At 43.8% G+C, this 23,922-nt stretch overlaps 1 long non-coding RNA gene across 1 annotated transcript; it reads left to right on the forward strand.

The window, feature by feature from the left end:
* Positions 1-260: 260 nt before the first annotated feature.
* Positions 261-14,382, forward strand: LOC148001504 (uncharacterized). Its single transcript, XR_015637678.1, has 4 exons — positions 261-742; positions 1,516-2,460; positions 2,558-2,732; positions 14,178-14,382. It is a non-coding gene; the product is annotated as an uncharacterized LOC148001504 (long non-coding RNA).
* Positions 14,383-23,922: the final 9,540 nt, after the last annotated feature.

Consider the following 23,922-nt stretch of genomic DNA (forward strand, 5'->3'; position numbering starts at 1 on the left):
CATGCTTCCCCTGAAAGCCAGTTTTCTCATGTGAACTCTGTCTAGATAGAATATTAAGTGTCCCTAAAGACAGAGAGCTTAGAGGAAGGAAGGCTTGGTCCCAGTGTTCCTCACATAAAGAACAACAGAAAAGCATATTGTGATTTATAAATTTTGTATGTCTTAGGTCCTTGGCCACTGTGTCGGCGCCTGCACCGACACGGTACCGAGAATCAGGCGAAAGCCTGTGGGATGAAAGAAACACACACACACAGGTTATTCGTGTCAAGCCAGAAGAGGAAGAGAGCCTCTGGTTTCTTTATTGACCAAACTATATATCCAAAGAACACCACTTAGCAGGTAACTGTCAAGCACAGTGGGGAACCCTGGCTGAGACTTCGGTAACAAAGGACCGACTATGTGGCCTGAATAAATTAGGGAAATAACCAGGAAGGCCAGCCTAATTCTGACTCAGGTGAGAAGTACCTGGCCAGACTGTTCCCAGTTGGGGACAAAAGGCTTCCACATGCAAGGGCAGGGCTCAGCAGGGGTCAAACCTTGCTGGAGACCCAGAAGGTTCTTGTTCTGGCTGACAACATTCTGTGAATGTAAACTTCTTGTGCCATAAATTACAGGGAGGGGCTTTTGATCCTACAATCTAAGACTAAGGCCACACAGTGACAAAGCAACCAGGCCCAAATCCAATATGGCTCCCACAACTCCTCCGTATTTCTTTTATAAAGACCATAAGGTGGAAGTAGTGGTCTTGAAAGATCTCCCGCAGAGGGACCCTTACTCAAGTCTTGGGAAATCGCGGACCCCAGACACAGAGAGACCATTTTGGATGTAATAAGCAAAGGCGAGGTTTATTACGGAGACCTATTACAGAGATCTCCGGGCCGACACGTATCCCGCGCAGGAGACAGAGGTGTCGGCCCCGAGAGGCTGGGAAAAAGAGTATTTAAAGGCAGAGGCTGTGAGCACCAGGGGATGGGGGATGTCAAAGGGGAATGCACCACAAGTTACAAGATTGTTTTATGGCTCCAGGAGATAAGGGGACACCAGGTTTTATGGCCCCCTGGTTCCTGGAACAGAGCTACTAAATCAGGAGAAGCGTTGGGTCTTTAGGTCCTCATTATTTTTAAAAGTTTGTCAGAATTGATGAAGCATCTGTATTTGAAACACCTCTGGTTAGACTTGGGCTGCCCGGTTTCTTGGAGTGCTCTCTGCAGGACACAATGGCTGAAAAGCACAAGTAGGGGCTTATCAGGGTCTGGAGGATGGCCCTGAGTGAGCTGGGGGGAGATGTCTTCCTGTCAGACGTCTCATGAATCAGTCCCATTAACTCAGGCTGGTTCCTGCATTCCTTTTCTTTATGGCTTGCCAGTCCTGCCTGAACAGTGTTTCCTGTGCTCCTTTATCTTTATGGCCTGCTAGTCCTGGCTGCAGGGCTTAGCCCTGGGTCTGTGGCCTTTTGGGGTTAACTCTTTTAATTTTATATTTCTAAACCTAGAATTCGTATAATTTTCTTTTCAGTCTGAGAGAGATCAGACATGCCTCACAGAGTGCCCAGCTCGGCCATGGCGAGCCACCCTTGCAGTTAGGACTGCACCCCAATGGCTAGGAATGAAATTATGTTGTAACACACCGTTCTGGGCTAACCGTGTGTGGTTAAGGAGGGAGAAACTGGGCAGAGGAGCATTTGACCGGCCCGTACATTTAAACGGGGCGTAGTCACCTCTGTCTTAGGATCGACCTCTCGAACCCCAGCCTCTCTGACATAGGATCACCTTGTCGCCCTCAAGGGTCCGTGTCTAGATTGGTCAAGGGTCAGAGGAAGTTGCCCGTCGCTGAGGAAAACTACATCAGGTCATCTTCTCATTCCTCTTACTTGAGCCCAGGGGCGAAAGAGTAGGAGCCAGATGATAATAATTTAGGAGATTGTGGAAGTTGAGCCTCTCCGGATAAGTAGTGGGCACCTAATCAAGTACATTGTCTTACTGGTTCTCCTCAGCATGTGAAAAGAAGCACAAGGACCGTTGTTGAGCCGCTCCTGTAATAAAATTTAGAATTCCCAATTGTAAACAACTACTCCAGAAAGTTCATCCACTGTGCTTGCCTAACAATAGAATGGGGGGAGGGTAACTCCAGACACTGCAGACACAATGGCTGCAGCAGTAATGGCTGCTACAATAGCAGCGAAAATAACGTATAGCCAGGACAGTTCAGGATCAGCCATTCTTCTCTGGAACAACCAGCAGGCAAGGGAACCATGTGTGAGATCTGTACAACCAGGGCAGAGTTCCCCAGTCTATAGCAGCTTCACGCAGATGGCATTCTTGTGAAGCTATAGACTGTAAGATGACAACACCAGTTAAGGCAGCAAGAGTCACCAGGGGAATGAGGGGGACAGGGGTAACAGCTGGAGTCCAGTCTTCTCCAGCAAGCAACAGTGTACAGAGGGTCAGAGAGCAGGCCATAGTGGGACGGGACACACGCAGCGGTAACACTGACTGCAGCAACGCCAAAATCTCTGTGATGACAAAAGATGAGGGGGAATCTTCCATCTTCCTCTCAGGGCAGAGGAATGACTCTAGGGACCCCAACCACGAGAGCTGAATCTTCATGTAACCAGGATCAGCAAGTCTCAGCAACCACCTCTGGCAGCTGGCATACTCCTGTAACATCCTGTAGAAAAAACACAAACATTCCCTCTTCCCCATAAAAATATCTGGACAGGATCAGGTCAATATGTGGATCTTTCTATTTCACCTAGGCAGAAGTATGCCTAGTTGTAGAGTGTCATAAACACTCAGAGTGATCCTTGGCACCCGAATTTTAAAATTGCAATAAAAGGAGCATTATTTAGCATACAGGGATAACTCCCCCTTTTTATTTATTAAGATATAATAAAGATATTATTTATTAAGGTAAGTCCTCGAGGATTAAATTGAGGACACTGAGCACTTGTATTTATAAATTGACTTGTATATCAAATTATTGTCTCCAGCATTATTGTTTTGGATATATAAAGAATGAGAATTTTTTTGACTAATTGTTCTTATGTAAGGCCTATAATCTGTCTGGTATCATTGCCCTCCCTTGTTAAGGAGCCCAGGCAATCCTGTTTGAGTTCTTAAATGGCCTATAAAGGAACAGTATTTAGTGTTCTTAACCACTAAGCCATCTCTCCAGCACCTCACAAACTTTATTTACCTAAACATAAGCATTAATTAGAAATGTCAAATCCTGCTCTCGGTCTTAGCGCCATCTTCCTTGACTCCTGCGCCATGAGAGCGAAGTGGCGGAAGAAGAGAATGCGCAGGCTGAAGCGCAAGAGAAGAAAGATGAGGCAGAGGTCCAAGTAAACCATCTTGTGCACCCACGAAGCCTGTGGGAGCAGAAGTAAGGGATGCTGAAGCCCGGAACAAGTAGTTGGACTGTATGCTGCTGTCGGTAATAAGTCTCAGTAGACCCGGAATGTCACCTCGCCAAGATCAGCTGGGAAAATGACTACCTTCCTCACAACCAAAACAGTCCCGCTGGCCCTCTGCCCTGGACCTTTGGCATTCTGGACTAGTTCTGTTCTCTTGTGGCCAAGTGTAACTCGTGTACAATAAACCCTCTTGCTGTCAGCTGAAGAATCAAAAAAAAAAAAAAAAAAAAAAAAAAGAAATGTCAAATCCTTTAAATATTGTCTAGATTCAGTCATATTAGAAATCGCTGAGCTGGCAGGGCGAGGCTGGGAATTTAAAGTAAGCAAATGGAGTTTTCCTCTTTTCATATCAACTCTATTACCATTTTCAAAGAGCTGGGTCTATGGTTTTGTTTAGTTGTCTGAGCCAGAGCACTGAAAGGACAGTGAGTTGTCAGACAATTTACACTGAAATCATCACTCACTGATTTTATGTAGAAAACTTGTCTCTAATAAAGCATTAAGTAATTGAAATCAATTGTAAACCACAAGCCACACATTGGCTATCAGTATGTGAATTGAAAGCTTGATTTTTTTTAACATTATAAAAACAGCGGCTAAAGCACGGAATTTAATAATCTGTGCTGAAGCAGCAGAAACTCAAGAGAATAAACAAGTGATGTAATCATACATGTAGCCTTTTCATTAGATGAACCACCTATAAATACAGTAAGCGCATTTCCTATGGGTTGTATGCACAAATATACAGGAAGTACAAAAACATGTAAAGAGTAAAATTATCAATTTTGCCTGAAAAATTTGTATATGTAATAGGCCAAATATCAGTATTTTGTAATAACCAATTAACTGTTGTTTGGCTTTTTAAAATACTTCCATGACTCTAGCCTACAATTCTGTATTAACACAACTGAAGCTTTATCTCCAATGAGGATAACAAACAAAGACCTAAGTCCTCTGGTAAGGTGAGGTACTTAGCCAACTAACATATCCTTAGTAGCTTAAAATTAGTTTTAAATACTCTTTTCTGGAGTAGTCTAACATCTACTCCCCAAATATTAAAGCTCATTTTGAGAGCAAAGGTTTGTAGTAAAAATTTCTATATACACTGTAAGATTTAAAGTTTTAACTTCTTACATTGAAGAAGCGACAAGATTATATAATACAAGGCTGTTAGCCATTTTTTTGTAAAATTTTTAATGATATCACTTTATGGGCTCTCTAAAATTATAAGCAAGCTCACGAAATGAAAACTCACAATCGCCAGGACGTAAATAAATTGAATAAAAATAATCCTCTAAATCTATCTTGGAATGGCAGTTGGAGTAAGCAAACTGGCTGTAATGTTCTCACAAGTTCTAAAACCTCATCAATCCTTCATAAATCTTGTAACAATCTCTACCTGTTTGATTTTTTTTTAATTATAAATAAGTTTGAGTTAGTCAACGTAACACTGGCAATCTTTAATCACAATCTTTAAGTTCTCCTTGTAACACCAGAGCACAGTCACAACTTTGGAAAGTCACCTGAGTTCTGAGTATGTGACTAGGCAGCTGTTCTTGGGGCAGTGGAATTAGTATTAAAATATAGGGCAAACCACAACTTTGGAAAGCAAAACTCAACTTCTAACAAACTAGCTTTTAAAATCTAGTCTCTAAAACACCCCAAGTCTATCTTTTATGTTACAAAGTTTGACTGCCAATTCTAACATTAACGCACGATGGTGCGGTCTCTAATACCTCAACAAAGAGACATTGTCCTAAATTCTTTTAGAAACCTGGTTTCTAGAATAAGAATTCTATAAAAATATTACCTCAATTTAGACCTGTTTCCCTAGGTTGGCCCATGTCACATGTTATCTAGAATGACTTCATCCAAATTACAATTTTAAGCCAACTTTCTGTTACCAATGTTACACCTTTTTAACCATATCTAATAACTGAAAAGCCAATAGTCCATAACCAAGGCAAGTAGAGCATATTTATACATTTAAAACCAATGAATAACAAAATTGAAGTGGCTACACATGTCTTTTTTTTTTAAATAATATTTTATTCTTTACCTAAGAATTTCAAACAGTGTATTTTGATCATATTTACCGACTTCCTCTGAGTTCTTCCAGATCAACCTTCACTTCCCTACCTATCTACTTCTCTTTGTAACATACCAAGTTTAAGTTGGAATTCCCAGATACTGTTGGGAGTGGGGTTTGCCCTGGAGTATGGACAAACTACCTAGGGTAACACTCTTTTTTTTTTTTATTAACTTGAGTATTTCTTATATACATTTCGAGTGTTATTCCCTTTGCCGGTATCCAGGCAAACATCCCCCTCCCCCCTCCCCTTCCTCATGGGTGTTCCCCTCCCAACCCTCCCCCCATTGCCACCCTCCCCCCACCAGTCTAGTTCACTGGGGGTTCAGTCTTAGCAGGACCCAGGGCTTCCCCTTCCACTGGTGCTCTTACTAGGATATTCATTGCTACCTATGAGGTCAGAGTCCAGGGTCAGTCCATGCATAGTCTTTAGGTAGTGGCTTAGTCCCTGGAAGCTCTGGTTGCTTGGCATTGTTGTACCTATGGGGTCTCGAGCCCCTTCAAGCTCTTCCAGTTCTTTCTCTGATTCCTTCAACGGGGGACCTATTCTCAGTTCAGTGGTTTGCTGCTGGCATTCGCCTCTGTATTTGCTGTATTCTGGCTGTGTCTCTCAGGAGCGATCTACATCCGGCTCCTGTCGGTCTGCACTTCTTTGCTTCATCCATCTTGTCTAATTGGGTGGCTGTATATGTATGGGCCACATGTGGGGCAGGCTCTGAATGGGTGTTCCTTCAGTCTCTGTTTTAATCTTTGCCTCTCCCTTCCCTGCCAAGGGTATTCTTTTTCCTCATTTAAAGAAGGAGTGAAGCATTCACATTTTGATCATCCATCTTGAGTTTCGTTTGTTCTAGGGATCTAGGGTAATTCAAGCATTTGGGCTAATAGCCACTTATCAATGAGTGCATACCATGTATGTCTTTCTGTGAGTGGGTTAGCTCACTCAGGATGATATTTTCCAGTTCCAACCATTTGCCTACGAATTTCATAAACTCGTTGTTTTTGATAGCTGAGTAATATTCCATTGTGTAGATGTACCACATTTTCTGTATCCATTCCTCTGTTGAAGGGCATCTGGGTTCTTTCCAGTTTCAGGCTATTATAAATAAGGCTGCGATGAACATAGTGGAGCACGTGTCTCTTTTATATGTTGAGGCATCTTTTGGGTATATGCCCAAGAGAGGTATGGCTGGATCCTCAGGCAGTTCAATGTCCAATTTTCTGAGGAACCTCCAGACTGATTTCCAGAATGGTTTTACCAGTCTGCAATCCCACCAACAATGGAGGAGTGTTCCTCTTTCTCCACATCCTCGCCAGCATCTGCTGTCACCTGAGTTTTTGATCTTAGCCATTCTCACTGGTGTGAGGTGAAATCTCAGGGTTGTTTTGATTTGCATTTCCCTTATGACTAAAGATGTTGAACATTTCTTTAGGTGTTTCTCAGCCATTCGGCATTCCTCAGCTGTGAATTCTTTGTTTAGCTCTGAACCCCATTTTTTAATAGGGTTATTTGTTTCCCTGCGGTCTAACTTCTTGAGTTCTTTGTATATTTTGGATATAAGGCCTCTATCTGTTATAGGATTGGTAAAGATCTTTTCCCAATCTGTTGGTTGCCGTTTTGTCCTAACCACAGTGTCCTTTGCCTTACAGAAGCTTTGCAGTTTTATGAGATCCCATTTGTCGATTCTTGATCTTAGAGCATAAGCCATTGGTGTTTTGTTCAGGAAATTTTTTCCAGTGCCCATGTGTTCCAGATGCTTCCCTAGTTTTTCTTCTATTAGTTTGAGTGTGTCTGGTTTGATGTGTAGGTCCTTGATCCACTTGGACTTAAGCTTTGTACAGGGTGATAAGCATGGATCGATCTGCATTCTTCTACATGTTGCCCTCCAGTTGAACCAGCACCATTTGCTGAAAATGCTATCTTTTTTCCATTGGATGGTTTTGGCTCCTTTGTCAAAAATCAAGTGACCATAGGTGTGTGGGTTCATTTCTGGGTCTTCAATTCTATTCCATTGGTCTATCTGTCTGTCTCTGTACCAATACCATGCAGTTTTTATCACTATTGCTCTGTAATACTGCTTGAGTTCAGGGATAGTGATTCCCCCTGAAGTCCTCTTATTGTTGAGGATAGCTTTAGCTATCCTGGGTTTTTTGTTATTCCAGATGAATTTGCAAATTGTTCTGTCTAACTCTTTGAAGAATTGGATTGGTATTTTGATGGGGATTGCATTGAATCTGTAGATTGCTTTTGGTAAAATGGCCATTTTTACTATATTAATCCTGCCAATCCATGAGCATGGGAGATCTTTCCATCTTCTGAGGTCTTCTTCAATTTCTTTCCTCAGTGTCTTGAAGTTCTTATTGTACAGATCTTTTACTTGCTTGGTTAAAGTCACACCGAGGTACTTTATATTATTTGGGTCTATTATGAAGGGTGTCGTTTCCCTAATTTCTTTCTCGGCTTGTTTCTCTTTTGTATAGAGGAAGGCAACTGATTTATTTGAGTTAATTTTATACCCAGCCACTTTGCTGAAGTTGTTTATCAGCTTTAGTAGTTCTCTGGTGGAACTTTTGGGATCACTTAAATATACTATCATGTCGTCTGCAAATAGTGATATTTTGACCTCTTCTTTTCCGATCTGTATCCCCTTGATCTCCTTTTGTTGTCTGATTGCTCTGGCTAGAACTTCAAGAACTATATTGAATAAGTAGGGAGAGAGTGGGCAGCCTTGTCTAGTCCCTGATTTTAGTGGGATTGCTTCAAGTTTCTCTCCATTTAGTTTAATGTTAGCAACTGGTTTGCTGTATATGGCTTTTACTATGTTTAGGTATGGGCCTTGAATACCTATTCTTTCCAGGACTTTTATCATGAAGGGGTGTTGAATTTTGTCAAATGCTTTCTCAGCATCTAATGAAATGATCATGTGGTTCTGTTCTTTCAGTTTGTTTATATGATGGATCACGTTGATGGTTTTCCTTATATTAAACCATCCCTGCATGCCTGGGATGAAGCCTACTTGATCATGGTGGATGATTGTTTTGATGTGCTCTTGAATTCGGTTTGCCAGAATTTTATTGAGTATTTTTGCGTCGATATTCATAAGGGAAATTGGTCTGAAGTTCTCTTTCTTTGCTGGGTCTTTGTGTGGTTTAGGTATAAGAGTAATTGTGGCTTCATAGAAGGAATTCGGTAGGGCTCCATCTGTTTCAATTTTGTGGAATAGTTTGGATAATATTGGTATAAGGTCTTCTATGAAGGTTTGATAGAATTCTGCACTAAACCCGTCTGGACCTGGGCTCTTTTTGGTTGGGAGACCTTTAATGACTGCTTCTATTTCCTTAGGAGTTATGGGGTTGTTTAACTGGTTTATCTGTTCCTGATTTAACTTCGATACCTGGTATCTGTCTAGGAAATTGTCCATTTCCTGAAGATTTTCAAGTTTTGTTGAATATAGGTTTTTATAGTAAGATCTGATGATTTTTTGAATTTCCTCTGAATCTGTAGTTATGTCTCCCTTTTCATTTCTGATTTTGTTAATTTGGACGCACTCTCTGTGTCCTCTCGTTAGTCTGGCTAAGGGTTTATCTATCTTGTTGATTTTCTCAAAGAACCAACTTTTGGTTCTGTTGATTCTTTCTATGGTCCTTTTTGTTTCTACTTGGTTGATTTCAGCTCTGAGTTTGATTATTTCCTGCCTTCTACTCCTCCTGGGTGTATTTGCTTCTTTTTGTTCTAGAGCTTTTAGGTGTGCTGTCAAGCTGCTGACATATGCTCTTTCCTGTTTCTTTCTGCAGGCACTCAGCGCTATGAGTTTTCCTCTTAGCACAGCTTTCATTGTGTCCCATAAGTTTGGGTATGTTGTACCTTCATTTTCATTAAATTCTAAAAAGTTTTTAATTTCTTTCTTTATTTCTTCCTTGACCAGGTTGTCATTGAGTAGAGCATTGTTCAATTTCCACGTATATGTGGGCATTCTTCCCTTATTGTTATTGAAGACCAGTTTTAGGCCGTGGTGGTCCGATAGCACACATGGGATTATTTCTATCTTTCTGTACCTGTTGAGGCCCGTTTTTTGACCAATTATATGGTCAATTTTGGAGAAAGTACCATGAGGAGCTGAGAAGAAGGTATATCCTTTTGCTTTAGGATAGAATGTTCTATAAATATCCGTTAAGTCCATTTGGCTCATGACTTCTCTTAGTCTGTCTACATCTCTGTTTAATTTCTGTTTCCATGATCTGTCCATTGATGAGAGTGGGGTGTTGAAATCTCCCACTATTATTGTGTGAGGTGCAATGTGTGTTTTGAGCTTTAGTAAGGTTTCTTTTACATATGTATGTGCCCTTGTATTTGGGGCATAGATATTTAGGATTGAGACTTCATCTTGGTGGATTTTTCCTTTGATGAATATGAAGTGTCCTTCCTTATCTTTTTTGATGACTTTTAGTTGAAAATTGATTTTATTTGATATTAGAATGGCTACTCCAGCTTGCTTCTTCTGACCATTTGCTTGGAAAATTGTTTTCCAGCCTTTCACTCTGAGGTAATGTCTGTCTTTGTCTCTGAGGTGTGTTTCCTGTAGGCAGCAGAATGCAGGGTCCTCGTTGCGTATCCAGTTTGTTAATCTATGTCTTTTTATTGGGGAGTTGAGGCCATTGATATTGAGAGATATTAAGGAATAGTGATTATTGCTTCTTGTTATATTCATATTTGGAAGTGAGGTTATGTTTGTGTGCTTTCATTCTCTTTGTTTTGTTGCCAAGATGATTAGTTTCTTGCTTCTAGGGTATAGCTTGCCTCCTCATGTTGGGCTTTACCCTTTATTATCCTTTGTAGTTCTGGACTTGTAGAAAGATATTGTGTAAATTTGGTTTTGTCATGGAATATCTTGGTTTCTCCATCTATGTTAATTGAGAGTTTTGCAGGATACAGTAACCTGGGCTGGCATTTGTGTTCTCTTAGGGTCTGTATGACATCTGTCCAGGATCTTCTGGCCTTCATAGTTTCTGGCGAAAAGTCTGGTGTGATTCTGATAGGTCTGCCTTTATATGTTACTTGACCTTTTTCCCTTACTGCTTTTAATATTCTTTCTTTATTTTGTGCGTTTGGTGTTTTGACAATTATGTGACGGGAGGTGTTTCTTTTCTGGTCCAATCTATTTGGAGTTCTGTAGGCTTCTTGTATGCCTATGGGTATCTCTTTTTTTAGGTTAGGGAAGTTTTCTTCTATGATTTTGTTGAAGATATTTACTGGTCCTTTGAGCTGGGAGTCTTCACTCTCTTCTATACCTATTATCCTTAGGTTTGATCTTCTCATTGAGTCCTGGATTTCCTGTATGTTTTGGACCAGTAGCTTTTTCCGCTTTACATTATCTTTGACAGTTGAGTCAATGATTTCTATGGAATCTTCTGCTCCCGAGATTCTCTCTTCCATCTCTTGAATTCTGTTGGTGAAGCTTGTATCTACAGCTCCTTGTCTTTTCTTTTGATTTTCTATGTCCAGGGTTGTTTCCATGTGTTCTTTCTTGATTGCTTCTATTTCCATTTTTAATTCCTTCAACTGTTTGATTGTGTTTTCCTGGAATTCTTTCAGGGATTTTTGCGATTCCTCTCTGTAGGCTTCTACTTGTTCTCTAAGGGAGTTCTTTATGTCTTTCTTGAAGTCCTCCAGCATCATGATCAAATATGATTTTGAAACTAGGTCTTGCTTTTCTGGTGTGTTTGGATATTCCGTGTTTGCTTTGGTGGGAGAATTGGGCTCCGATGATGCCATGTAGTCTTGGTTTCTGTTGCTTGGGTTCCTGTGCTTGCCTCTCGCCATCAGATTATCTCTAGTGTTACTTTGTTCTGCTATTTCTGACAGTGGCTAGACTGTCCTATAACCTGTGTGTCAGGAGTGCTGTAGACCTGTTTTCCTGTTTTCTTTCAGCCAGTTATGGGGACAGAGTGTTCTGCTTTCGGGCGTGTAGTTTTTCCTCTCTACAGGTCTTCAGCTGTTCCTGTGGGCCTGTGTCTTGAGTTCACCAGGCAGGTTTCTTGCAGGGGAAAAATTGGTCCTACCTGAGGTTCCAAGGCTCAAGTTTGCTCGTGGGGTACTGCCTAAGTCCTCTCTGCTGTGGCAGCAACCGGGAAAATCTGTGCCGCTCCTTCCGGGAGCCTCCGTGCACCAGGGTTTCAGATGGCGTTTGGTGTTTTCCTCTGGCGCCTGGATGTGCACAGAGTGCAGTCTCTTCTGGTTTCCCAGGCGTGTCCGCCTCTCTGAAGGTTCAGCTCTCCCTCCCACGGGATTTGGGTGCAGAGAACTGTTTATCCGGTCTGTTTCCTTCAGGTTCCGGCAGTGTCTCAGGCGCAGGGGTCCTGCCGCTCCCAGGCCCTCCCCTACGGGAACCCAGAGGCCTTATACAGTTGCCTCTTGGGCCAGGGATGTGGGCAGGGGTGGGCAGTGTTGGTGGTCTCCTCCGCTCTGCAGCCTCAGGAGTGCCCACCTGATCAGGCGGTGAGGTCTCTCTCCCACGGGGTTTGGGAGCAGAGAGCTGCTTCGGTCCGGGATCCGCCGGTGTGGGACTTCCGGTAAACACAGGAAGTGCCCGGCCTTAGAGGAATTTTGCCTCTGTGTGTCCTGAGTTCACCAGGCAGGTTTCTTGCAGGGGAAAAGTTGGTCCTACCTGTGAAAAGAAAATTATATGAATTCTAGGTTTAGAAATATAAAAATTAAAAGGGTTAGCCCCAAAAGCCACAAACTCAGGGCTAAGCCCTGCCGCCAGGAATAACAGGCCATAAAGATAAAGAAAAGGAATGCAAGATCCAGCTCAGGCTATCGAGGACTGAGCCATAAACCATCCAAAGACATCCCCCCAGCTTACTCAGAGTCATACTTTAACCAGATGTCCTCCAGACCCTGATAAGCCCCTACTTGTGCTTTTCAGCCATTGTGTCCTGCAGAGAGCACTCCAAGAAACCGGGCAGCCCAAGCCTAACCAGAGGTGTTTCAAAACAGATGCTTCATCAATTTTGACAAACTTTTAAAAATAATGAGGACCTGAAGACCCTACCCTTCCTCCTGATTTAGTACCTCTGTTCCAGGAACCAGGGGGCCATAAAACCTGGTGTCCCCTTATCTCCTGGAGCCATAAAACAATCTTGTAACTTGTGGTACATTCCCCTTTGACATCCCCCATCCCCTGGTGCTCACAGCCTCTGCCTTTAAATACTCTTTTTCCCAGCCTTTCGGGGCCGACACCTCTGTCTCCTGCGTGGGATACGTGTCGGCCCGGAGATCTCTGTAATAGGTCTCCGTAATAAACCTCGCCTTTGCTTATTACATCCAAAATGGTCTCTCTGTGTCTGGGGTCCGCGATTTCCCAAGACTTGAATAAGGGTCTCTCTGCGTGGGATCTTTCACCTGCAGTTCCAAGGCTCAAGTTTGCTCGTGGGGTACTGCCTAAGTCCTCTCCGCTGTGGCAGCAACCGGGAAGATCTGCGCCGCTCTTTCTAGGAGCCTCCGTGCACCAGGGTTCCAGATGGCGTTTGGTGTTTTCCTCTGGCGCCTGGATGTGCACAGAGTGCAGTCTCTTCTGGTTTCCCAGGCGTGTTCGCCTCTCTGAAGGTTCAGCTCTCCCTCCCACGGGATTTGGGTGCAGAGAACTGTTTATCCGGTCTGTTTCCTTCAGGTTCCGGCAGTGTCTCAGGCGCAGGAGTCCTGCCGATCCCGGGCCCTCCCCCACGGGAGCCCAGAGGCCTTATACAGTTTCCTCTTGGGCCAGAGATGTGGGCAGGGGTGGGCAGTGTTGGTGGTCTCCTCCGCCCTGCAGCCTCAGGAGTGCCCACCTGATCAGGCGGTGGGGTCTCTCTCCCACGGGGTTTGGGAGCAGAGAGCTGCTGCGGTCCGGGATCCGCCGGTGTGGGACTTCCGGTAAACACACCTACACATGTCTTTAATATTTACACCAAGCACCATGTCACCTGTTGAGTCCAATAATCACAGTCAAAGATTTTTCAGTTTTATTATCATAGAAGCTGTGAAGCTCCTAGTGCCTTTAGGATCGGCTAGTATAAACATTTAGCCAGCCCCTGGGGAGCTTGTCCAGCAGACTTAGGCTTCTAGCTACAGATGTAGGCTCCAAAAGCCAATTGAAACTGTTTTTTATTCATTGTTCCCTTCTTGAAGCGAGTTAAAACCAAGTCAAGGTGTGAACGACTCGCAGATAATGTTTTTACCATTTTTTCTTTTGAACACGAAACATAAAACATTTAAACAATGAGAAACAAAAACCACGGACATAAACTGACAGACATGGACAGCCTGGTGCACCAGGGACAGACAATAGACAAAGAGGGAAAATTCTAGATGGTGTTCCTCCAAAGGGACCCACATATCCTACCTATGGAACCCAGAACCAGAAATAAGCATTTCTCCAATAGGAGCCAGTAGAGAGGCAGGACGTCTCCTGCCTTTCTTCTGTTCCCAGGAGAGCTCTCTTTCTCCAAAGCATCCACGGAGAGTCCGGGAGGACTGTTTTTCCCAAGCCCATTCATTCTCTCTCAAGTCTAGGGTGTAAACTATCTCTAGTCAGGGTCCAAACATAACTCTAAAAGAACGCATATGTAAAAACGCTATACTATTACCTTGTCCCATTTATATGACAAGTTTTACTCAGGCTAGCCCAAATCATCCAGGCCTTTTCTGGCCCATCTTACCCCAATCCGTCCCTGCTTCTATGCCCTATGCTCCTGGGACGTCCCAACAGTACTCCTTTCTTCTCCCATCTCGGTGGAACCTCCATTTGTCAGCACCTGCACCGACACGGTACCGAGAATCAGACGAAAGCCTGTGGGATGAAAGAAACACACACACACACACAGGTTATTCGTGTCAAGCCAGAAGAGGAAGAGAGCCTCTGGTTTCTTTATTGACCAAACTATATATCCAAAGAACACCACTTAGCAGGTAACTGTCAAGCACAGTGGGGAACCCTGGCTGAGACTTCAGTAACAAAGGACCGACTATGTGGCCTGAATAAATTAGGGAAATAACCTGGAAGGCCAGCCTAATTCTGACTCAGGTGAGAAGTACCTGGCCAGACTGTTCCCAGTTGGGGACAAAAGGCTTCCACATGCAAGGACAGGGCTCAGCAGGGGTCAAACCTTGCTGGAGACCCAGAAGGTTCTTGTTCTGGCTGACAACATTCTGTGAATGTAAACTTCTTGTGCCATAAATTACAGGGAGGGGCTTTTGATCCTACAATCTAAGACTAAGGACACACAGTGACAAAGCAACCAGGCCCAAATCCAATACGGCTCCCACACTTAGAGGAAGGAAGGCTTGGTCCCAGTGTTCCTCACATAAAGAACAACAGAAAAGCATATTGTGATTTATAAATTTTGTATGTCTTAGGTCCTTGGCCACTGAAATTACATTTAGCAGGCAAGGACATCTTGATATATATCTTCAATGAAATAGGTAATGGTGTAGTAAGTCATTCTGATCACTGACTCACCAAGCTCCTATAGCATTCACTGTTGCGTCTTTCATTAATCTCTCCTCCGTGGTTTAAAATGGAGACATTCCTGGAATGCTATTGAAAATGTTTCAATGACACCCTTCACAATAGTCCCAAATAATATAAAATACCTTGGTGTGACTTTAACTAAGCAAGTGAAAGATCTGTATGACAAGAACTTCAAGTCTCTGAAGAAAGAAATTGAGGAAGATCTCAAAAGATGGAAAGATCTTCAATGCTCATGGATTGGAAGGATTAATATAGTAAAGATGGCCATTTTGCCAAAAGCAATCTACAGATTCAATGCAATCCCCATCAAAATTCCTACTCAATTCTTTATAGAGAAAGAGCAATTTGCAAATTCATTTGGAATAACAAAAAACCCAGGATAGGAAAAACTATACTCAACAATAAAAGAACTTCTGAGGGAATCACCATCCCTAACTTCAAGCAGTATTACAGAGCAATAGTCATAAAAACTGCATGGTATTGGTACAGAGACAGGCAGATAGATCAGTGGAACAGAACTGAAGACCCAGAAATGAAACCACACACCTATGGTCACTTGATCTTTGACAAAGGAGCTAAAACCATCCAATGGAAAAAAGATAGCATTTTCAACAAATGGTGCTGGTTCAACTGGAGGTCAACATGTAGAAGAATGCAGATCGATCCATTCTTATCACCATGTACAAAGCTTAAGTCCAAGTGGATCAAGGACCTCCACATCAAACCAGATACACTCAATCTAATAGAAGAAAAAGTGGGGAAGAGTCTTGAACATATGGGCACTGGGGAAAATTTCCTGAACAAAAAACACTAATGGCTCATACTCTAAGATCAAGAATCGACAAATGGGATATCATAAAACTGCAAAGCTTCTGTAAGGCAAAAGACACTGTCATTAGGACAAAATGGCAGCCAACAGATTGGGAAAAGATCTTTATGAATCCTACATCTGATAGAGGGCTAATAACCAAAATATACAAAGAACTCAAGAAGTTAGACTCTAGAGAGCCAGATAACCCTATTAAAAGTGGGGGGGGGGCAGAGCTAAACAAAACATTCTCAGTTAAGGATTATTGAATGGCCAATAGTTACAGATGTGCCAGGGACCAAGCCTGCTTGTTCTGCAGGTGCTGGGATCCAAACTGAGGTCCTTATGGATTGCACAGCAAGTGCCTTAACCATTAAGCCATCTCTCTCCAGTCCCTGACATACTATTCTTAAATGAGCTCGGAAAATAACTGCTGGGTTAAAATGATTTCTGTACCCCTTGTTTACTGTTTCACTTCTGGTCTAGAAACTTGAGGCTAGTGTGTGGGGAATGTAGAGAGACCTGTTCAAAAAAAAAAAAAAAAGAAATAAAGAGAAGAAAATGGAAGCCAATGGTACAGTGCTTGTAAGTATGTAGAAGCCCCTAGGTTGGATCCCCAACACCTCTCTCCCCCAATATAATAATGACAATATTAATAATAATAACTATTAATATAACAACAACAATAATAACAATAAACCCAAAGTAGAAAAAGTGTTACATCTTGCTAATAGTTATAACTACCGTCTAGTCAACATTACCTACTGGGTACTGGGACGGTAGAGTATAGTTAGTTATCTTTTGGTCCCAAGTCTTTGAATACATTTCTTTTGGAGCAATAAATAAAGGGTAACGTAATAGCCATAATATATTCTGGTTTGGGGATTAACAAGCCTGTTATAAGTTACTTTGTTTCTTAAGACATTTCATGTGTGACATTGGTATCAGGACAACTCTTTTGTAAGGCAATTGTGTAAATTCAGATGTTACTCAAAGTTCCTGTATAAATGTGGATATCAAGTATTCCATCCAGTTCATGGCAGTGGTGGCGGCAGACGGACAGCACCAGGGCAAGGTACTTGGCCTCCCAGGGTAAGGGCTGACAGGCTGAGGGATGAAACTGAGAGCTAGCGCCCCCTCAATGTTCTCACTAATTAGTTTTCCTGCCTCTGGGTCCTGGTAGTAAGAGAGATCTCCCAGTTCATAAGGTACCTAGATAAACTTGTATGTATCCACTCTCACTGCCTTTCTGTCTTCAAGCTTACTGATCATAAACTACGGGGACTGAGATCCTGTCAGACAGAGGAGAGGTGTGTGGAATGGGGCAGTTCTCATTCACTCATGGGCATGTGCTCCACAACATCTTTTAAGGGTGCTTCAGTGCACAAAGTACACAGAGGAAAAATGCCACCTCTGCCGAGCTCTCATTCCATTCTGCTGAAGTTATTTAGTGATAAGAGCAAAGAAAAAAGTACATATAGCATATAAATAGCATTTAAATATATTTAAGTAAATAACTCTTGAGTCTCTGGTGTTAGAAAGTTCAGTTCAGATGGAAACTTGTAGTTTTAAATTGTAGCAAGAGCTGTTGGCCTTTGAGACTATGAGAGTAAACCTTTTATTTTGTCCAAGCTAAGGCTGGAACTTGCCTGTATTTGAACTGTCTTTAGTTGTACTTTTCCTTCTGTAGTGAGCCTAGGACTTCATGGTTACCAGGTGTGCCCACCACTGAGCTCCATCCCGAGGTTTTTGGAGGGATGATTTTAATAGTTTGCCCTTCCTTCTTCCTTCCCTCTTTAGACAGGGTCTCACCGTGTAGCCCTGTCTGGCTTTGAATGAAAGGTGTTCACCACCAGGCCCAGCTGTGATTTGGGTATTTACCTAGGAGTATGAGGATACTGTGGGTCACAGTAGTATGCATGGTAAGTCTTAACTATCTGGAATGCTGAAGCCAGGGGATTATTTGCCCTGTAAGTTCATTATCAGCTTGCAAAATACTGAGCTCTGTGCTTAAAAGGAAGGAATGAAAGGGAAGGAACGAGCTAAGAAAAGCCAGAGGCCAGCCTTGCCCTGTGAATGGTTGTGGGGTTGCTAAAAAGGTCTAAAAGTCCTACCATGATAAATGCCTTGTGATATTCTGAGGATGGTAGGGTGTTGTGTATTTTTAATTGCTTTATGGCTTATTTTTCCTAAAGCTTTTTTTCGTTTTAGGTAGAAGAGCTTAGTAAAATACTGCATTGTGAGAAAAATGAAGATAATCAAAAGTCTGATGTAGAAGTACCGACAGAGAACCACGCACCTAGGTCAGTTTCAGGTGTTCTGTATCTAGTACCCTCAGAGCATCCATGGCACACGGGTGCAGTGTTTCTTTAAAAATAATACAGACAAAGTACATAAATATGAAGAAGCTGATACAGATTTCTTGTCACTTCTTTTGGTCAATTTATGGATGACAAACTAGAAATGTATTATAATTTCTTTATTGCTTGTGTGTGTTTTCCCTGCTGCACTAAGTGTTCTTGTTGCTCGAGTCAGGTCCTCAGTATGGAGATAAAGGAATTTATCTGGAACTGCTGGGTAGCCCAGGTTGGTTTCATTCACCTCAGGCTCTCAAGTGCTAGGATCCCCCTCCCCAGTAGACCCCCATACTGATCATACTGAGTAATTTTGTCAATAAACCTGCTTCCCCACCCTCCGCCATCCCTCTTACATCTGCCCTGGCCTTGTGGCCAGATGTAATGGATGGAGCTCTGTGTTCCACACTCAGGGGTTCAGTGGGTGCAGGTCTGTGTTTGCTATTTGGATTTTGCAATTAACAATTAAACTTTTCCCATAGACTCACCAGCTGTTTGCTTGTTTCTTTTCTCTACATATTATTACTATCAGACATATTATAACGATGATAATCTTCCCAGTAAAGAGACGGAACTGTCTGCACAGCAGAGTCAGTTTGTTCAAGCGTCTGCTCTCGACTCTAAAGCCGAGTCACGAATAGACAGTGAGAGCCATGTACTGAGGTGGCAGAAAGTGTTAACACGAGAATCCCTTCACCTCCGATTCACAGGTAATAAAGGCTAACCATGAACCTGAGGTCCAGGAGATGGGGAGAAAGATAGGATTCCTTGGTCCTGTAAGATACAAACATGAATTACAAGTACTTGTGAGTGAGTTATAAAATGTATGATTGTGCACAGAGCACGAGTTTTGTTTTGTCTTTTGAAATAAAGTTTTGCTTTGTTGCTCAGGTTGGCCTTGTTCCCCTCAGTGTCCGACCTCAGTCTGTGTGTACCTAAGAGCGTAGGTTTGTACCACACACTCAGCCGTGGTTGCTAAAAAACACAAGTGGGAATGTATTTACAGTTGTGATGATTTCTGTTTATGATTATATGAGCTATATTGTCAGTATAGTTTCGCTCAGCCCATGAACCTTGATGCTCAGTGCGGTGACCCCAGAGGTAGAAGGTACTTGTTACACAAGCCTGACAGCCTGAGTTCAGTTCCTAACCCTGCCACCTCCATAAAGGTAGAAGGAGAGAACCAGGAGCACACGGTTTTCTCTGACCCATGTGGGTGAGTGCACGCAGGGGCTGTCACGTTTACAGTCACACAGGAGAGTAAGGCCCAAGAACAGTGTCGTTTTACATGTTTGTACCCAAAGTAGTTATTGGTTATTTTGACATGGGGTGGCCCTCTGTTGCCCACACTGGTCTTGAATTCTCAGGCACAAACTGTCCTCCGACCTGAGCCTGCCAAGTACTGCGTGTGTGCGCAAGCTGGCCACACCCAGAAGTAAAGGGCAGTTTCCTCTCTTCCCTCACCCACCAATCCCAGGGCTGCGTGTGAGATGCCTCCTCATTTCTTAGATTTCCTGGATGGTTTTCACAGTTGTTTTACTTATGAACGTTTAATCTCGAGTTTCTCTGTCTCTAGGTTTAAAGTGTCTTTATTGTTGACGTATCGAATAATTAGATCATTTGTTTTTGTACTTTATGGTTGCTTCCTTGTACTCCCACACATTTAACTTTGAATACTTTTTACCATTTACTTTATTGTCTTTAAAACTCAGACAAGGTAAATGCATATGTAGAACTAGAGTTTCATAAAGGTTGCTCATTGTCAGAGTCCAGATGTGCAGGGCGGGACGTGCCTGAGGGAGAGCCAGAGATAGGACTTGCCAAACCAGCTATCAGCCCCAAGGACACTGACCATCCTTAGCTACCCCCTCCCCTTCCTTCACCCCCCAGAGTGAGATGAGTCACCCTACCTGCCTGCCGAGCTGCTGGAGAGCACGTACTCCTTGCTGATGTAGTTTCGCGCCAAAAGTAACTGTGCACCATTTGAATTGACCAATCATGTGTAACCGAGCGAATGCCCCTTACCTCCCCTATAAACCCCCCCCCCCGAGTTTAGAAGCTCGGGGTCGATTCCTATGTCTCCTGTGTGAGATACGTGTCGACCCAGGATCCCGCTAAGACCTGGGATCTCGTTAATAAAGCTACCTCTTGCTGTTACATCAAGAATGGCTCCTCGTGATTCCTGGGGGCACCCCACCCTGCGATCGGAGCGAGTGAAAGACCCCAGCTTAGCAGCAGTAACGCCATTTTGCAAGGCTGTACTTAAGATGACTGGTTCAGAGAAAGGTTAAAACACTGAGTACAAAGCGGCTGCCAAGCAGGATGTGTTTGGTTGAAGGCCTGGCAACAGGACGACTGCGGTTGAGCACCTGACAATGAGAAAAGCCCCGGGAGAGGTCCCACACCCTGGTGGGGGGCCGAGTCAGCCGTTATGTTCCAAGAAGGTAGCTAGGAAACTTGCCCCCGGGCTAAACTCTTGGGGGGCCGAGTCAGCCGTTATGTTTCAGGAAGGTAGCTAAGAAACATTAGAATCCACCAATGATATCCCTGTAACCATGCATCTGCTTCTGTATGCTTGCTTCTGCTCCCCCAAATCCTATAAAAAAGCCCATCCTTGGTTCCGTGGGGCGCGCCAGTCCCCCGAGTGACTGAAGCGCCCGCAGGTGCCTGTGCCTGTGTATCCCGACAATAAACCAAATCCTCTTGCTGATTGCATCCTGTGGTGTCTCGGTCTGGTCATTGAGTTGGAGGGTCTCCATCCCGAGGGAAAGTTCTCCCTGAGAGCTTTTCACGAGAGACGCGGCTCCCCATTTTGGGGTACGCTCTTTCATTTGGGGGCTCGTCCGGGATCGGAGCGTGACCCCCTGGAACCCCGAATGCCACTTGGAGGTACGTTGGTGTGAGTGTTGAAAGCAGCCGCTGTGTATGTGCATGTATTGTAGAACTAGAGTTTCATAAAGGTTAGTCATTGTCAGAGCCCGAATGTGCAGAACTAGAGTTTCATAAAGGTTGCTCATTGTCAGAGTCCAGATGTGCAGGGCGGGACGTGCCTGAGGGAGAGCCAGAGATAGGACTTGCCAAACCAGCTATCAGCCCCAAGGACACTGACCATCCTTCCTTCCCCAAGGACACCCTCCCCTTCCTTCACCCCCCTGTGTGAGATGAGCCACCCTACCTGCCTGCCAAGCTGCTAGAGAGCACGTACTCCTTGCTGATGTCATTTCGCGCCGAAAGTAACTGTGCACCATTTGAATTGACCAATCATGTGCAACCTCGTGAATGCCCCTAACCTCCCCTATATAAACCCCCGAGTCTGGAGGCTCGGGGTCGATTCCTCTGTCTCCTGTGTGAGATACGTGTCGACCCGGGATCCCGCTAAGACCTGGGATCTCGTTAATAAAGCTACCTCTTGCTGTTACATCAAGAATGGCTCCTCGTGATTCCTGGGGGCACCCCACCCTACGATCGGAGCGAGAGACGCGGCTCCCCGTTTTGGGGTACGCTCTTTCATTTGGGGGCTCGTCCGGGATCGGAGCGTGACCCCCGGAACCCCGAATGCCACTTGGAGGTACGTTAGTGTGAGTGCTGGAAAGCGGCCGCTGTGTGTGAGTGTGTGTGAATTAAGTCCTGTAGTCTGTGTTTTTCGGTACCAGTTTAAGGTCTTAGTGCACTGTCTGGGCAGAAGAAGGTTTCCTGCCCTGTGCACGGGTGGAAGAAGGATTCCCGCCCTGTAGAAAGCTAGCTTGAGAGTGCACTGTCTGGGCAGAAGAAGGATTCCTGCCCTGTGCACGGGTGGAAGAAGGTTTCCCCACCCCGAATAGGCGCCTGTGAGTAGATGAAGGATTCCTACTCTGAATAGTCTTTTTCTTTCTTTTTTCCTTTTTAGAAAGCGCACCGGGGGACGCCCCAATCGCGCAGGCTCTGGGACGCGTGAGAGACGTTCCTCGAGCCGAATTTTGTCGGGAGGACCCGGCAACGGACAGTCAAAAAGATCTGACTGTGACTTGACTTTGGAGGTCGCGTTCGGCTGCCTATTTAAGTATAGGCACGGACAAGTGTGCTTAGATGTGTTAGTGTCTGTTGTCTGTATTCTGTTTCTGTGTTTGGTATCCCAGAAGCAGCTAAGGTTAAGCTGCAGTTTGGGCCAGGTACTGAAGGTACCAGGCATCTGTGGAAATTGGTTATAGGATGCTTTGTCTTGGTCTTGTTTGTCTGGATTGTTTTCTGTGGTATTGTAAAATAGTGTTTTATCTGTGCTTGTGCTCGCAGCCAGCTGTGATAAGCTGGAAAAGGATTTAAATTTTGCTCGGGAGCAAAGAATCTTAAAGGCGGAGTTTCAGCCCGTATGACACTTAGTGCATAGCTGCCTAAAAGATCAGAAATGCTGTCAACAGGCTATAAAAAAAAAAAAAAGGGACAGGCTGCGTTAGAAATGCTACAGGAAGAATAATCTAAAAAGGCTGAGAGCTAGGTGGGGCTATAAGGAAAACAAGAACAGGAAAGGAATTTCTGACATTTGCTCACAGTAGGAGAGCACTCATTTAGAGAAGTTCTTTAAGGAAGCCTGCCTTATCTGCTGTCTTTATTCCAAGGGAGGAGTCAGTCTCCAGCACTAAATTACTTGGAGGTGGCCAAGGTCAGGATTAATGTTTTCTTTTCCTTGGCCCCTTTAAACCCAGTGAGACAGTTTGGTAAAGGGCTACTACTGAGGTCCTGATAGCCCCAGGTGAACTGGTTACGATTCTTCTGTCAGCCACCTGGCATCTAGCAACCAGGTTCTAACCATCTCTCCATCCTTTTGTTATTAGTTGTTACTAGAAGCCTAGTGTCATTTGGAGGCAAGTTCTCTTGAGAGACAAAGCAACGGAGCTCACACTGAAGAGAGATGCTCCTTGAGGGAAAACCTAACTCTAGAGAGATAGTCGATAACAGATTGGCTGCCTCTCTGCTCACCTTTCCGTTTCATAGACAAAGCTTGTGCTTATTTGTACAATGGCCTTTTTGTTCCAAGAAAGGCCTCCTGGTTTAGCTGTGTGACTAAATGCTGTTTGCCCTCTTCGGTAGACCTCTATTCTCAAGATTCTCTTGTTTTCTCACCATCCCATTTGAGATGCTTGTTAGTAACTGTTACAGGTCTTCTTTACCACCAAGGAAAGACAGAATCCTACTAGAGGCCAGAAAGAATGTTCCAGACATGGATAGAAGGCCCTCACTTCTGCCTGCTCTCTTCAGACGCCTGAAGGTAGGGAGTGCCAGGTCTGCCGCCAGGCTCCAAGGGTGGGTCTCTGAGGGGCTGGAAAGTGCCCCACCAATCTGGCTCAGATAAGGAAAAGATATGAAGAGAAAGTTACAGAAACTTGAAGGGTTAAGCTAAGTCACTGAGAGAGTTATTGTAAGTTGCAGAGAAAATAAGTTGATGCATGGTTCAGGGTCTGTGCAGAAAAGTGGACAGCACCTAATAGCTGTAGAAGAAGATGCAGAGAGACTGAAAAAAAAGAAAGAAAGAAAGAAAGAAAGAAAGAAAGAAAGAAAGAAAGAAAGAAAGAAAGAGGTAAAGAGTGCAGGAAGCTAGGGAAGAAAAGAGACAAAAAGAAGAGGAAGCTAGAGAGCTAAAGAGAGATAAAAGACAAGAGAGGAACATATACTGGCCACAGTAGTTAGGGAACTTAGGAAGATAGTACCTGGCAACAGAAGAGAATTCCTGGCTAAAGATCAGTGTGCCTAATACGAAGAAAAAGGACATTGGGTCA

This window comes from Rattus norvegicus, chromosome 14 (assembly GCF_021556685.1).
Source record: "Rattus norvegicus strain SHRSP/BbbUtx chromosome 14, alternate assembly SHRSP_T2T, whole genome shotgun sequence".
NCBI classification, from domain to species: domain Eukaryota; kingdom Metazoa; phylum Chordata; class Mammalia; order Rodentia; family Muridae; genus Rattus; species Rattus norvegicus.